The 13,470-nt window shown below is 48.9% G+C and overlaps 1 protein-coding gene across 1 annotated transcript in view; it reads left to right on the forward strand.

The window, feature by feature from the left end:
* The window catches only part of LOC138651062 (mpv17-like protein 2), a 60,518-nt gene that overhangs the window by 30,145 nt on the left and 16,903 nt on the right, over positions 1-13,470 (forward strand). The window lies entirely within an intron of this gene.

Raw genomic sequence — 13,470 nt, forward strand, 5'->3', positions numbered from 1 at the left:
GTGATGTACAAAGCGTCTCAAAAGGAGTTAGCGGTCTGCCAATATTGGTTTGTTTAGAGATCGTGTAAATAAAGCTTTTAAGTTGTTCGTAGAAAAACCAATCGGCGGAGGGTGCTTCCTCCTCCGGGAATAGTTCCTGAAGGGATTTCATCCCGGTCTCTTTTAAATAATCATGAAGAATGGGTTTGGAATCTTTTCTTTTGTTTAAGTACATCTCTCTATTTATCCCTGCAGGGAAGGCAGGGTTGTCATAGATTGGGATCAATGGGCCCGGGAGAGTTGTGATCTTAAGGTCTGAGTTTCTATTTTTAATGAGAAGCAATATGTTTCGTGTAAGGAAGGGCAAGTCAGCGCCAGACACCATCCTCCTACCCCCTGACCAGAGAACAACCTGAGTCACAACCATTCAGATCACTCTCTAGCTTTACCCACTTCTTACTATTTTTGTTATGGTAGAGGTCCAGTATGCATGTTCCAATTGATGCGTAACTATAGATCGCAAAATCTGGGAGGCCCAGACCACCTGTTAGCTTTGATCTGCTTAATGACGCGTAGGAAATGCGCGCCCGACTGTTAGACCATATGAACCGGGTGATTATTTGTTTAAGGCGGGAGAATAAGGAGGCCGGCAAGTATAGAGGTATTGTTTGGAAAAGGTATAGAAGGCGTGGTAGGAGGTCCATTTTAACTGCGTTGATCCTGCCTAGCCACGACAATTGGAGTTTATGCCATTTCTCTAGATCCAAGTTGACCTTTCGTAAGGCTGCTGTAAAGTTGGCCTCGAACAATTTGGATGTCTGGCTGGTAATTTTAACGCCTAGGTAGGTGAGGAAGTCAAAACGCCATCTAAATGGGAAGGTCGTCTTTAGTTGTTCGACCAAGGGGAGTTGTAATGAGATGTTTAAGATTTCGGATTTGTGGGCGTTCATTTTAAAATTACTTAGAAGGCCGAATTTGTGCAGTTCCGAGATAATGTTTGGTAGGCTTGTAGATGGGGACGTGATGTAAAGCAGAATATCGTCTGCAAAAAGTGCTATCTTGTGTTCTTCGGAACGCAATTTTATTCCTTTAATTGAGGAGTTATTTCTTAATGCCACGGCCAGATGTTCCATTGTTAGTATATATAAGAGGGGAGAGAGTGGGCACCCCTGCCTTGTACCATTTCTGACCGGGAACACATTTGAGAGTGCGCCGTTGACCTTGACCTGAGCACTAGGAGAGCTATATAGAGCAGAGATCCTGCGCATCATATTTTCCTTTAAGCCAATTTCCTCTAGGGTTTGGAAAATAAATTCCCAATGAACCCGGTCAAAAGCTTTTTCAGCGTCAATTGACATGATACATAGGGGGTCCCCCTCCCTACCCGCCCTGTCAAGCAGAGAAATAGTTCTGATTGTGTTGTCCCTCGCCTCCCTTCCCGGAACAAATCCCACCTGGTCCTGATTTATTAGTTTAGGTAAAAGGGGGCATAATCTGTTTGCTAACATTTTAGCGTAAATTTTGATATCTACGTTTATCAAAGAAATCGGTCGATAATTGTTACATGTAGAAAGGTCTTTACCAGGTTTGGGAAGCACCGTGATGTGGGCGGCGAGTGACTGAGCAGGGAAGGAACCTCCAAGAGAGACAAAATTACAGGCCTCCAGGAATAATGGGCAAAGCGACTTATTAAATGATTTATAGAAGCCTGCTGAGAACCCATCAGGGCCCGGACTTTTCCCTTGTTTTAGGGCGCCAATGGTTTCGGAAACCTCTTCCATAGAAAATTCCCTTTCGAGATCAGTTAAGTCACCCTCGGGTAATATGGGCAATTTGTGTTCCTGTAGGTATGATTTAATTTTGTTATGGAGAAATTGTGGGGGAGCATCTTTATAGTGTCCTGCTATATTGTACAGAGATTCGTAATATCTACTAAAGTTAGACAGGATGTCTCTGGTGTTGAACACTTTTTTCCCTTCTTTGTTTTTGATAAAGGGAATGTAGGTATTAGGATTGCGTTTGTTGAGAGCTCTTGCTAAAGGTTTACCACTTTTATTGCCGAGTTGGTAAAAGCGGCTTCTGAGTCTCTCCCTAAGGCATTTGGATTTTTGATCTATGATAGTCAATAATTTCTGCCTGACTGAAGTAAGCCGGGCAAATGTACTGGCTTCAAGATCTCGTTTATGTTGATTGATGAATTTGATCTGTTAGGTTAATTATTTCCGCCACTCTCTCTTTTTTCAGCCGAGCACCATGGGAAATGAGAACACCTCTCACTACGCATTTCAAAGCCTCCCATCTCACAGTGGGAGACGTGGTGTCTTCCTCATGGTCGGCCACGAAACCCGCGATTGTCTGTTCGATCTCGGACTTACATATTGGGTCCAAGAGTAAGTTTTCATTCAAACGCCAGGAGAATCCCGATCTCAAGGCGGTATGAAATGAAAGTGATAAATAAATAGGTGCATGATCCGACCACAATATCGACCCCACGTCTGCCTCTATCCGCAAGTCAAGTAACCTATGTGAAACAAAAAAGTAGTCTATTCTACTATATGTGTTATGGATTTTCGAGAAGAAGCTATAGTCCCTGACTGTAGGGTTCAGAACCCTCCATATATCTATCAGTCTCAAGTTGCGTAGTTGGGATCTGATTTTGGTAATAGAAGATGAAGAATAGGAGGACTTACCAGAAGAGACATCCACTGCAGGGTCCATTGGGATGTTAGTCGCCTCCAAGTATCACAGGAGAGGAGCCAGCAAACTCCTCAAGGCGTCTTTTGCAGTCAGCTCCAAAAGTCTGTTGCCCTTGGTTTGGGAAATAAACATTAGCTATGACAAGTTTATATGTTGCCCATGAGATGAGTAGGAAGATATATCTACCATTTTTGTCAATTAAAGAATCCAGGATTTCGGGCATGAAGGATTTGTGGAAAGCTATTGAAACACCTTTTGATTTGGAGTGTGGGTTAGGGCTGTGATACCATTTGGGGTAATTTTTAGTGACACAGTGTGGCACCACTCCAGTTTTGAAATGAGTTTCCTGAAGCAATAACACTGAAACTCGTTGTTTATGACTATCAAACAAGACCCGCCTCCTTTTCTCTGGAATATTTAGCCCCTTTACGTTAAAGGAGCAAAATTTTATTTTATCCATAATCTAGAATTTTGATATCCTCTCGCGGCATCATGCGCCCCGCCCGCCGGGACATGGGACAGCCAAGTGTGGTAGGGTAAGAACAATAGGGAAGAGGGAAGAAAGACAGGGTAGAGAAGAGGTAGAAATACATGAAGAACATAGAAAAAGGTGCGTTAAGATTGACGCACCGAGTATGATTTTGCACCAGTATGGCTGGGGCAATAGGAAGGGGAAAAGGAAATTCCCCCTTCACCCTCAACCCGTGCACCTCAAGTGGAAAAAGGGAAAGCCGAGGAGAGCACCGACCTCCCCGTGAACCTGAAGTGTCCTATGAACAAGAGTCTACAAGCACATAGCATCCAAACAAACCCGAGCAGTAGTGATATTAACATTAACCCTAGTAGAGTCGAGATGTCATGTATCTTGACAGGAAACCATAAACAGTAATAACATTCGCGACACTATATACTCAGAAATTCAGAACTTAAACCAAATTCCCATGGCAGGCCGACAGTAAGTCTGTCCGTCCAGCCAGGATAACCGGCCTGTAACAATACTCCAACATAGGACTTATTTAGCTGCAGCAGAGCATCCAGACCTATTTGCAATAATAAACAGGAACTAGTTGAAACAAGAAAAATGGAGAAAACAAAAAGGAAAAAAGGACTTCATGGAGGATCAGAAGGGACCTCATTGGAGAGCCTTTTCTTGGACTGAGGGACCTTGAGCCACCTTGGAGGAGCATCCGGAAGTGTTGGGGTTGAAGGCCATTCTGGAAGATCTATTAACGGCAGTTCAAATGTTCCTAGGAAATTGGCCAGGTCCCCAATTCGGCGGAAGTATGCGCTTTTGCCACCTTTGAATGCCGTTAGTTGAAATGGGAACCCCCATCTATAGGGGATGTCTCGTTCCTTAAGAACCGCTAACAGGGGTTTCAAGGCTTTGCGCAAAAATAGGGTACGCCTGGATAAGTCTGATAAGAGTAGAATTGGTTTGCCTTCAAACTGGAGAGATCCCTTTTTCCTAGAGGCCGTCATGATGGCCTCCTTGGTTCTGAAGTAGTGCACCCTGCAAATGACATCTCTAGGGCGTAAATCAGAGGTGGGTTTGGGACCAAGAGATCTATGGATCCTGTCGAATTCAATGGTACTATCCTCGCAATCACCCAGAATGTCCAGAAATATTCTCTGGACTGTGCGGTCTAAGTCCTGAGGACTGACGGATTCTGGTAGGCCTCGTATGCGAATATTGTTACGCCTGTTACGGTTTTCTAGGTCCTCGAGGCCATAAGACATTTCCTCCAGTTTTATAGTATGGTCCATTAAGATTTCTCTGTGCGCCTGGAGTTCCTGTGAGATATCATCCTGCGTCTTTTCTACGTCCTCTATACGTGATGTAAATTCCATCTGTAGGTTATGTATCTCTTTTTTGTACGAGTTCTCAAGCCTGCATGCAAAGCCCTCCAGATCCATTTTTGTTGGGAGAGCTTTGTTATATTTACTTAGTTCAGCTATATTCATGTCTTCAGGCAAGTCTTTGTCTCCTTTATTGTTATCTGTTGATTTTATGGGAGAGACATGTGAAGCATGTGGCTCTTTTGAAGAAGAGTTGCTTTTATGCGAGGCTTGTGACATTGTTGATCTCGTGTTCCTTGTTTGGAGTGGCTGATTTAGAAACCGTTCCATGTCCTCCAAGAGAGGTTCCTTATGTAAGCTTGTGGGGTTTCCAGAAAGCCTTTTATTTTTGCCCATAAATGCTCACTGCTGCTATTGATAGCTCAAATAAATGTTTAGGGGAACGTGGGGGTGCAGTAATCACCACATTAGCCGTGGCCCCCCATCAGCAGGTCCCCTCCAAGGTGCGTAAGTTTATATTTTAGTATTGTAGGGAGCGTGTACAGTACATCTGGCAAGGAGAGGAAGGATCTCTTGCTGTTGATATCGGACCCAGCACTAGGTGTCGCCAGAGTTCTAATTTTGTAGGACGTAGATCTGTTAGATGATGTGCTGGTAAATTGCTTTCCAGTGTTAACATAATAAAAATACAATAATAGTCTGATGTGGTATACTGGCAAGGAGACTGCACCACCTCTTCAGCAAAAAGAAGGGGGAGAACACGTCAGCAAATATGCGCATCAGAAGCTTCAGATGTACTGAGTCATGTGGGTGCTTCTTCATGAGGGGAACTGTCCCCAAAATGGCGTCCACCTCCCAGTGGCGGGAAAACAGTCAAGGCTATAGACACAGTAGTGGATGTTTCAGGGGTCTCTTATCCCACCTATGTGGTTATATCTCAATCCAGCCCCCCCCCCCCCTCTCAGCGGGGTATAGTGCCAGTGTAGTGACTGCGTGGGCAGCGTTGATGCCTGAAAGGGATTCCCGTTGCCGGGCTTACCTTGTGCCCCTCTATGCAGGAAGGGCACCGGGGCTATCAGGGTTCAGCCTTTAGCGTCGGCGGTATGAAGCAGCGTCCCCGGCTGGGATCACACGCCGCTGCGGGGTCAGAAGCGGTGCTCCAGCTTCAGAGGTCCGGAGCGGTCACTGCGGATCTGTGCCTCGGCACAGTGGCCGAGTGCCCGCAGGCTGCGCCGAGCTCCGCAGCACAGCGGCCCACCTCCGGGTCTCCAGCCTCCGTCTGCGATCCCCTGGCGTCAACCTCTCTGTAGGTCTGGCCACAGCGTCCTCCCCCACAAGGCTCCGGAGCGGGTGCCGCGGTGAGTGTCGGCGGTATTCTGGGGGACCGCAGGCCACAGCGCGGAAGGGAGGGATCCCCCTCCAGGCAACCGCGGGACCAGCACGGCGGCAAGGATTCTCACCGCAAATCCCTCCTGCGGCCGCAGCGTCTTCTTCTACTCCCCGTCTCCGCCGGCCGTGATCACAGGGATGCAGGTATTCTCTCCCGCCCGAGCGCCGCGGCCCAGCGCCCAGTCAGCCAGGTGTCGTCAGGTGGCGAGGGGGATCAGGGTCTCTCCCTAGCCCCACAACCAAGCGTTGAGGGGATTCACCGCTCTCTTCCCTTATGTCTTGCTTCTGAAGGGAGGGTTCCCTCCCGGATATGGGGAGCTGTGATCGGTGGTCCGTCAGTGAAGCTCCAATATGGCGGCTGCACGCTTCATGGACAAAGAAGGGCTTGCGTGGTGGCTCTGTTGTTTCAGCCAGAGAGCTAGTTGTAGTCTCTTTTGATGCCAAAGAAGTTATCTAATAGGTATTGTCCGAGGTATTCGATTTTGGCTCAATAAAATGAGTTTATGCCGCGTTGATCAGTATACTGTGGCAGAGCTCACAGCTCCTGCGTCTTCTCTTGGCAGATGCCAGGCCGGGAAGGCTGTTTTTAATAGATTTAGGATGACAACTGTTGTATAGCAGAAGGCTGTTACAATCGGTAGGTTTTGTGTAAATGTCCGTGCTAAGATAACCATTGATGTCCTTCAGAACTTTAGTATTAAGGAATGTTATCTCATGGTTGTGATGTACCAGTGTGAAAGACAATTCAGGCCTGACCGCATTAATGGCAGTATAGAATTTAAGGAGACTTGTAAGATCTCCTTGCCATATACAAAAAATGTCATCTATGTACCTATACCAGGTACGTGCGTGCTGTTGGAAGATGGGGTCTGGATATTTGTGTTCCCTTTCAAAGCGGTCCATGTATAGATTGGCATAAGCTGGGGCCACATTGGACCCCATGTCAGTACCGCATATCTGTACAAAGAAATCGTCTTCAAAGAGAGAGAAATTTTCCCTAAGTACCAGGTTCAGTAGGTCTATACATAGTTCCTGGGAACCTCTGTCTACATTGGCCTCATTTAATGTAAGGGATACTGCCTCAATGCCCTTATCATGAGTAATCGACGTGTACAGACTGTTGACGTCGAGTGTACATAAAATACTGTCGTGTGGGATGTTGTTAATATTACGGATTTTTTTGAGGAAATCCCCAGTATCCAGTATGAATGACTTAGTAAGTTTGGTATATGGGGTAAGGAGCTTTTCCAAAAACATGGACAAAGGATTTAGTACTGAGTCGGTTGAAGCCACTATAGGGCGGCCGGGGGGTTGCTGGAGATCTTTGTGGATTTTTGGTAAAATATAGATTACAGGAGTCACAGGATGATTATTGGTGAGATATGTTTTGGTTTTATTGTCGATGGTTTTCAATGAAAGGTGTTTGTCAAGCACCTTCTTAATTTTTTGTTGTATGGAGAAAGTTGGGTCAGTCTGTAACATTTTATAAGTCGTCGTGTCTGAGAGTTGTCTTCTTACTTCAGTCACATAGAAACTCTTGTCCATGACAACGATGGCTCCCCCCTTGTCCGCTGGTTTAATAATGATATTTTTATTCCCACTAAGTGAGTCTAAGGCCTGCTTCTCAAGGGGACCGAGATTATGGCGGACAGGGAGGAAGCCTAGTCGCTGATCATGAAGTGTCTTTTTTACATCTCTATCGAGTAGATTGACAAAAGTCTCGACAGCATGGTTAGATTTGGGTGGAATAAAAGTGCTACGGTTGCGTAAGCCAAGCTGGTCGATAGTGATGTTGGGTCCCTCTGTTTGAGTGGGTATTGGAGCTGGTCTAGGGATATTGGTGGATTCCTCAAAGTGTACTTTGAGTCTAATGTTCCTATAGAACCGCTGCAAATCCCTCTCGAGTTGAAAAGAGTCCCATTTGGGGGTGGGACAAAATGATAGACCCATATTTAAGACCTTCAGTTCCAAAGGAGAAAGAGTATAGTTAGAGATATTAATTACAGAGTTTGGACTCCTACCTGAGACCTGAGAGTCATGTGACGATCCACATCTCTTCTTCCTGGACCTCCGGGTTGGCGTGTGTTTTGCCCTAAAAAACGAAGTCCAGATGTTTGAGCCCCACCAGTAGTTCCCTCCTGGGGTGCGGCGATATCTGGGCCTTGGACGTCTGGGGAAGGACCCCTTCCCCAGACGTCCAAGACCCAGATATCGCCGCACCCCAGGAGGGAACTACCACTCGGGGGGCTCCTCACCTGCCGGGGGTTCCTCTGCAGGATCCGGCAGCGAGACTGGTGGGGCTCAAACATCTGGACTTCGTTTTTTAGGGCAAAACACACGCCAACCCGGAGGTCCAGGAAGAAGAGATGTGGATCGTCACATGACTCTCAGGTCTCAGGTAGGAGTCCAAACTCTGTAATTAATATCTCTAACTATACTCTTTCTCCTTTGGAACTGAAGGTCTTAAATATGGGTCTATCATTTTGTCCCACCCCCAAATGGGACTCTTTTCAACTCGAGAGGGATTTGCAGCGGTTCTATAGGAACATTAGACTCAAAGTACACTTTGAGGAATCCACCAATATCCCTAGACCAGCTCCAATACCCACTCAAACAGAGGGACCCAACATCACTATCGACCAGCTTGGCTTACGCAACCGTAGCACTTTTATTCCACCCAAATCTAACCATGCTGTCGAGACTTTTGTCAATCTACTCGATAGAGATGTAAAAAAGACACTTCATGATCAGCGACTAGGCTTCCTCCCTGTCCGCCATAATCTCGGTCCCCTTGAGAAGCAGGCCTTAGACTCACTTAGTGGGAATAAAAATATCATTATTAAACCAGCGGACAAGGGGGGAGCCATCGTTGTCATGGACAAGAGTTTCTATGTGACTGAAGTAAGAAGACAACTCTCAGACACGACGACTTATAAAATGTTACAGACTGACCCAACTTTCTCCATACAACAAAAAATTAAGAAGGTGCTTGACAAACACCTTTCATTGAAAACCATCGACAATAAAACCAAAACATATCTCACCAATAATCATCCTGTGACTCCTGTAATCTATATTTTACCAAAAATCCACAAAGATCTCCAGCATCCCCCCGGCCGCCCTATAGTGGCTTCAACCGACTCAGTACTAAATCCTTTGTCCATGTTTTTGGAAAAGCTCCTTACCCCATATACCAAACTTACTAAGTCATTCATACTGGATACTGGGGATTTCCTCAAAAAAATCCGTAATATTAACAACATCCCACACGACAGTATTTTATGTACACTCGACGTCAACAGTCTGTACACGTCGATTACTCATGATAAGGGCATTGAGGCAGTATCCCTTACATTAAATGAGGCCAATGTAGACAGAGGTTCCCAGGAACTATGTATAGACCTACTGAACCTGGTACTTAGGGAAAATTTCTTTCTCTTTGAAGACGATTTCTTTGTACAGATATGCGGTACTACCATGGGGTCCAATGTGGCCCCAGCTTATGCCAATCTATACATGGACCGCTTTGAAAGGGAACACATATATCCAGACCCCATCTTCCAACAGCACGCACGTACCTGGTATAGGTACATAGATGACATTTTTTGTATATGGCAGGGAGATCTTACAAGTCTCCTTAAATTCTATACTGCCATTAATGCGGTCAGGCCTGAATTGTCTTTCACACTGGTACATCACAACCATGAGATAACATTCCTTGATACTAAAGTTCTGAAGGACATCAATGGTTATCTTAGCACGGACATTTACACAAAACCTACCGATTGTAACAGCCTTCTGCTATACAACAGTTGTCATCCTAAATCTATTAAAAACAGCCTTCCCAGATCACAATTCAAAAGGGTTACAAGAATTGTTTCCGATCCCCCAACTAGGGAAACCAGAATACAGGAAATGGCCAATAAATTTGAGGCCCGCAATTGCCCAACCAATCTCCTTCATATGGAATCATCCCGAGCCATCAGTGACCCTAACGATGGGGCGGTTAGCATTGAAAAAAACCCACGACTCCCCTTTGTGCACAACCATCACCCCACGATGCTCAAAATACATAATCTCATTCGTGGACATTGGCCCCTTCTCAGCAAGGCCTACCCCAGTATCCCTATTTCTTTATCGCCTCTCATTGGGGGACACAGGAACCATGGGTGTATGCTGCTGCCACTAGGAGGCTGACACTTATGCAAATAAAAAAAGTTAGCTCCTCCTCTGCAGTGTACACCCCACCGACTGGCATTATACACTTCAGTTTAGCTTAGTGTCAGTAGGAGGTGGACACGGGTCTTTCATTAGACCCTTATCTACCTCAATGTGCGTCATTTTTCCTTTCAGGTTTCCGAATGGGATACAGGGTGAGCAGTCACACCTGTAGTCCCACATTATGGACTATGAGTACGGTGTGTACTGCCACCCCGTATCCTCATAGATCCTTCTCCAGGACCAAGATCCTAGCACACCAGCGTGCTTAGAAGTCCGGTCCTGGCTCCGTCCCCCACCCACTCGCCCACCAGAGCCTGTCGGTTGGAGGAGACGAGGACGTCCATCAGCTCCCTGGACGTCTCACCCCCCTTTTAAGGTTAGTACCGGCGTGGGATGTTTGAGGTAAGTATCCGGCGCCGCGTTTCCCCCCCCCCCATCCCTTCCCAGAGCTTCCTGGGGGTCTTACTAGGGGCTCCCGTATCCCGGGTCGCTGCTTGCACGGATTCCCGCAGCACGACCTGGGCTTGCACAGTGTGGGCTCCGCGATCCAGTAGGGGCCACATTTTCTCTTCCCCGCGGCGCACTGCCTCTGCGCCGCGGTTTTCCAGGGGGCACACAGGCTCTGCGGCCCTGTCGAGCCGGCGCGCCGCAGCTTTTGCCGGGGGCTCTCCGGCGCTGCGGCCCTGACAGGTCGGCCCCTTCCTGCGGCGCGCTGCTCTGGCGCCACATGGGGGCTTCCCGGCAGCAGTTTCTTTCTAGCGGCGCAGCCTGGTAGGCTGCCGCGCCGCCTGTGTTACTAGCGGCGCACCTTTCCAGCGCATCTTTCCGGCGCCGCGGTTATCCTCCTCGGCCGCCGGCTCCTACTTTAGGCCCCGGCTTCTCCCGGGGCCTACTTCCGGTTTGCGCGCTCCCTCTCTTCCGGTCTGCGGGCGGGCTTTTTTCCCGCCCGACATATTTTGTCCTGCCCACCGGCGCCTCCGTGGCTGGCTCCTCCCACTTCCTCCAGGGAATGAGTCACTCTTCTGGTGTGCACTCCGCAGCAGCAGCACCAGCTCAGCCCCGCACGTGTTTTTTTCTGCTCAGCTCAGCGATCTGCACAGAACGGCCCCTCGGGACAGGAGTTCTCTGCTGACAAGTGGGACATCTTCCAGGACCGGGTCCGTGAGTAGCTGCACTGCAGACTGACACCCTTCTCTGCCCCACTGTCCCCTAACCCACTGGCATCTTCAGGGATCTCTCAAAATGTCTTCTAAAGGGGGCCGCTCTCGCCCCCCTACCTCTTCATCTTCTGCCTTAGTCACGTACTTTGCATGTTCGTCCTGTAACAGCAAACTTCCCTCAGGTCAGTCCTCTCCGCTGTGTCAGTCCTGCAGCAACCCGATTGTTCCCACCGCCCAGGATCCCCTGACTGTTCCACCCGAGAGTGATCCCCCCCATCCCAGGCTGGGCCGCCTCTCTGTCACAATCGGTGGCCGATTTGACACGGGTATCTCAAACCTTGGTGTCCGCGCTGGATCGGTTACCCCTGCAGACCCCTGCCGTGGCCAGCGGGTCGCAGGAACCGCCACCCGAGACCTCCTTGCCAAGCTACAAAAGGTCCAGACAGGAATGTCGGTCTGAGTCCTCTTCGCGTTCCATTTCGCCGCCCGGCCCTCCCCCGCGGTTGGTGTCGCACCGATCCTCCTCCCCTGAGTCAGGCGAGGCTTTATCTGATGCGCCCTCAGAGGAGATTTCGGAGCTGGACCCTAGCCAAATCGCCACCATGAGTGAGTCGGTCCAGAACCTCATTCGGGCTATAAACCAAACCTGTGGCATTAAGGATCCCTCTACGGAACCCGCAGATCAGGCGGTTTCGTTTAGACGGGCCAAACCACCTTCAAAATTTTTCGCTCCTCATCCTGAATTCGAGGAAATCCTGGCCAGAGAGAGAGAGAATCCGACCAGACGTTTTCAGAGGGGAAAGCGCCTGGGGGTGCTATATCCTTTTTCACCAGAACTTACCGCCAATTGGACGGTCTCTCCCTCGGTGGATCCCCCTGTTTCCAGGCTGTCCACCAACACGGTGCTTCCGCTGTCCGGCGGAGCGTCTCTGAAGGATTCTAATGACAGAGTTATAGAATCCTTCGCGAAATCTGCCTTTGAAGCGGCTTCGGCAGCGCTATGCCCAGCCTTTGCTTCCACTTGGGCTTCAAAATCCATCTCAAAATGGGCCAAGGATCTACGGCGAGGTATCCTGGATGGGGCTCCTCCCGCGCAATTAGCGGAACTTGCCAACCAGATTTCCCACGCTGGTGAATATCTGGTTTCCGCCTCCCTGGATGTCGCCTCTTGTGCAGCTCAGGCTTCCAGCAATGCCGTTGCCATTCGCCGGACCGTTTGGCTCAAGGCCTGGCAGGCGGACTTGTCCTCCAAAAAGTCCCTCATTAGTCTGCCCTTCCAGGGCTCTCGTCTCTTTGGTTCCCAGCTGGACCAGATCATTAAGGACGCCACTGGGGTCACAAGTTCCCTTCTCCCCCAGGCTAAACCTCGTCGCCCTCCTCCTAGACGGCAGTTTCGCTCGTTTCGGCCTTTTCGTCGCTTCGCTGCATCAAACTCCTTTTCCCAGCAGCAACAGAGGCCACAGGCACGTCAAGAGAAGAAGGCGGTGTCCTTCAGGCCCACTCCGTCCTGGCGTCCTCGCTATTCCCAGGGTAGATCGTCCAGGCCTGGGACTGGAAGATCCACTTCCGCATGACTCTCGGCAAGACTCCAGCCCAACTCCCAGGTTGGGGGGCCGTCTTCTCCGTTTCAGGGACGTCTGGATTTCCGCAGTAGAGGATGCATGGGTCAGGGAAGTTGTATCCTCGGGATACAAAATTGAGTTCGCCTCCCGACCCAGAGATCGGTTTTTCCAATGTCGTCTTCCAAAAGATCCCGCTTTGGTTCCGGGCTTCTTCGCAGCCATTGCTTCTCTGCTAAAGTCCGGGGTAATCGTTCCCGTACCAGAAAAGGAACGGTACACGGGTTTCTACTCGAACCTCTTTGTGGTACCGAAAAAAGACGGCAAGGTTCGTCCCATTCTGGACCTCAAATTGCTGAACAGGAGGGTTCGCCTGAGACACTTCAGGATGGAATCCCTTCGTTCGGTAATTGCTTCCATGGAGGCTCTGGAATTTCTATGCTCTATAGATATCCAGTACGCCTGCCTACATGTTCCAATATTTCCCGGACATCACCGTTTCCTGCGCTTCGCAGTGCAACAAGATCATTTTCAGTTCGTCGCCCTGCCGTTCGGCCTCACAACCGCGCCAAGGGTGTTCACGAAAATCATGGCGGCGCTGATGGCCATTTTGAGAGTCAGAGGCTTGGTCCTGTTTCCATACCTCGACGACATCCTCATCAAGGCTC

This window comes from Ranitomeya imitator, chromosome 1, assembly GCF_032444005.1.
Source record: "Ranitomeya imitator isolate aRanImi1 chromosome 1, aRanImi1.pri, whole genome shotgun sequence".
Classification (NCBI taxonomy): domain Eukaryota; kingdom Metazoa; phylum Chordata; class Amphibia; order Anura; family Dendrobatidae; genus Ranitomeya; species Ranitomeya imitator.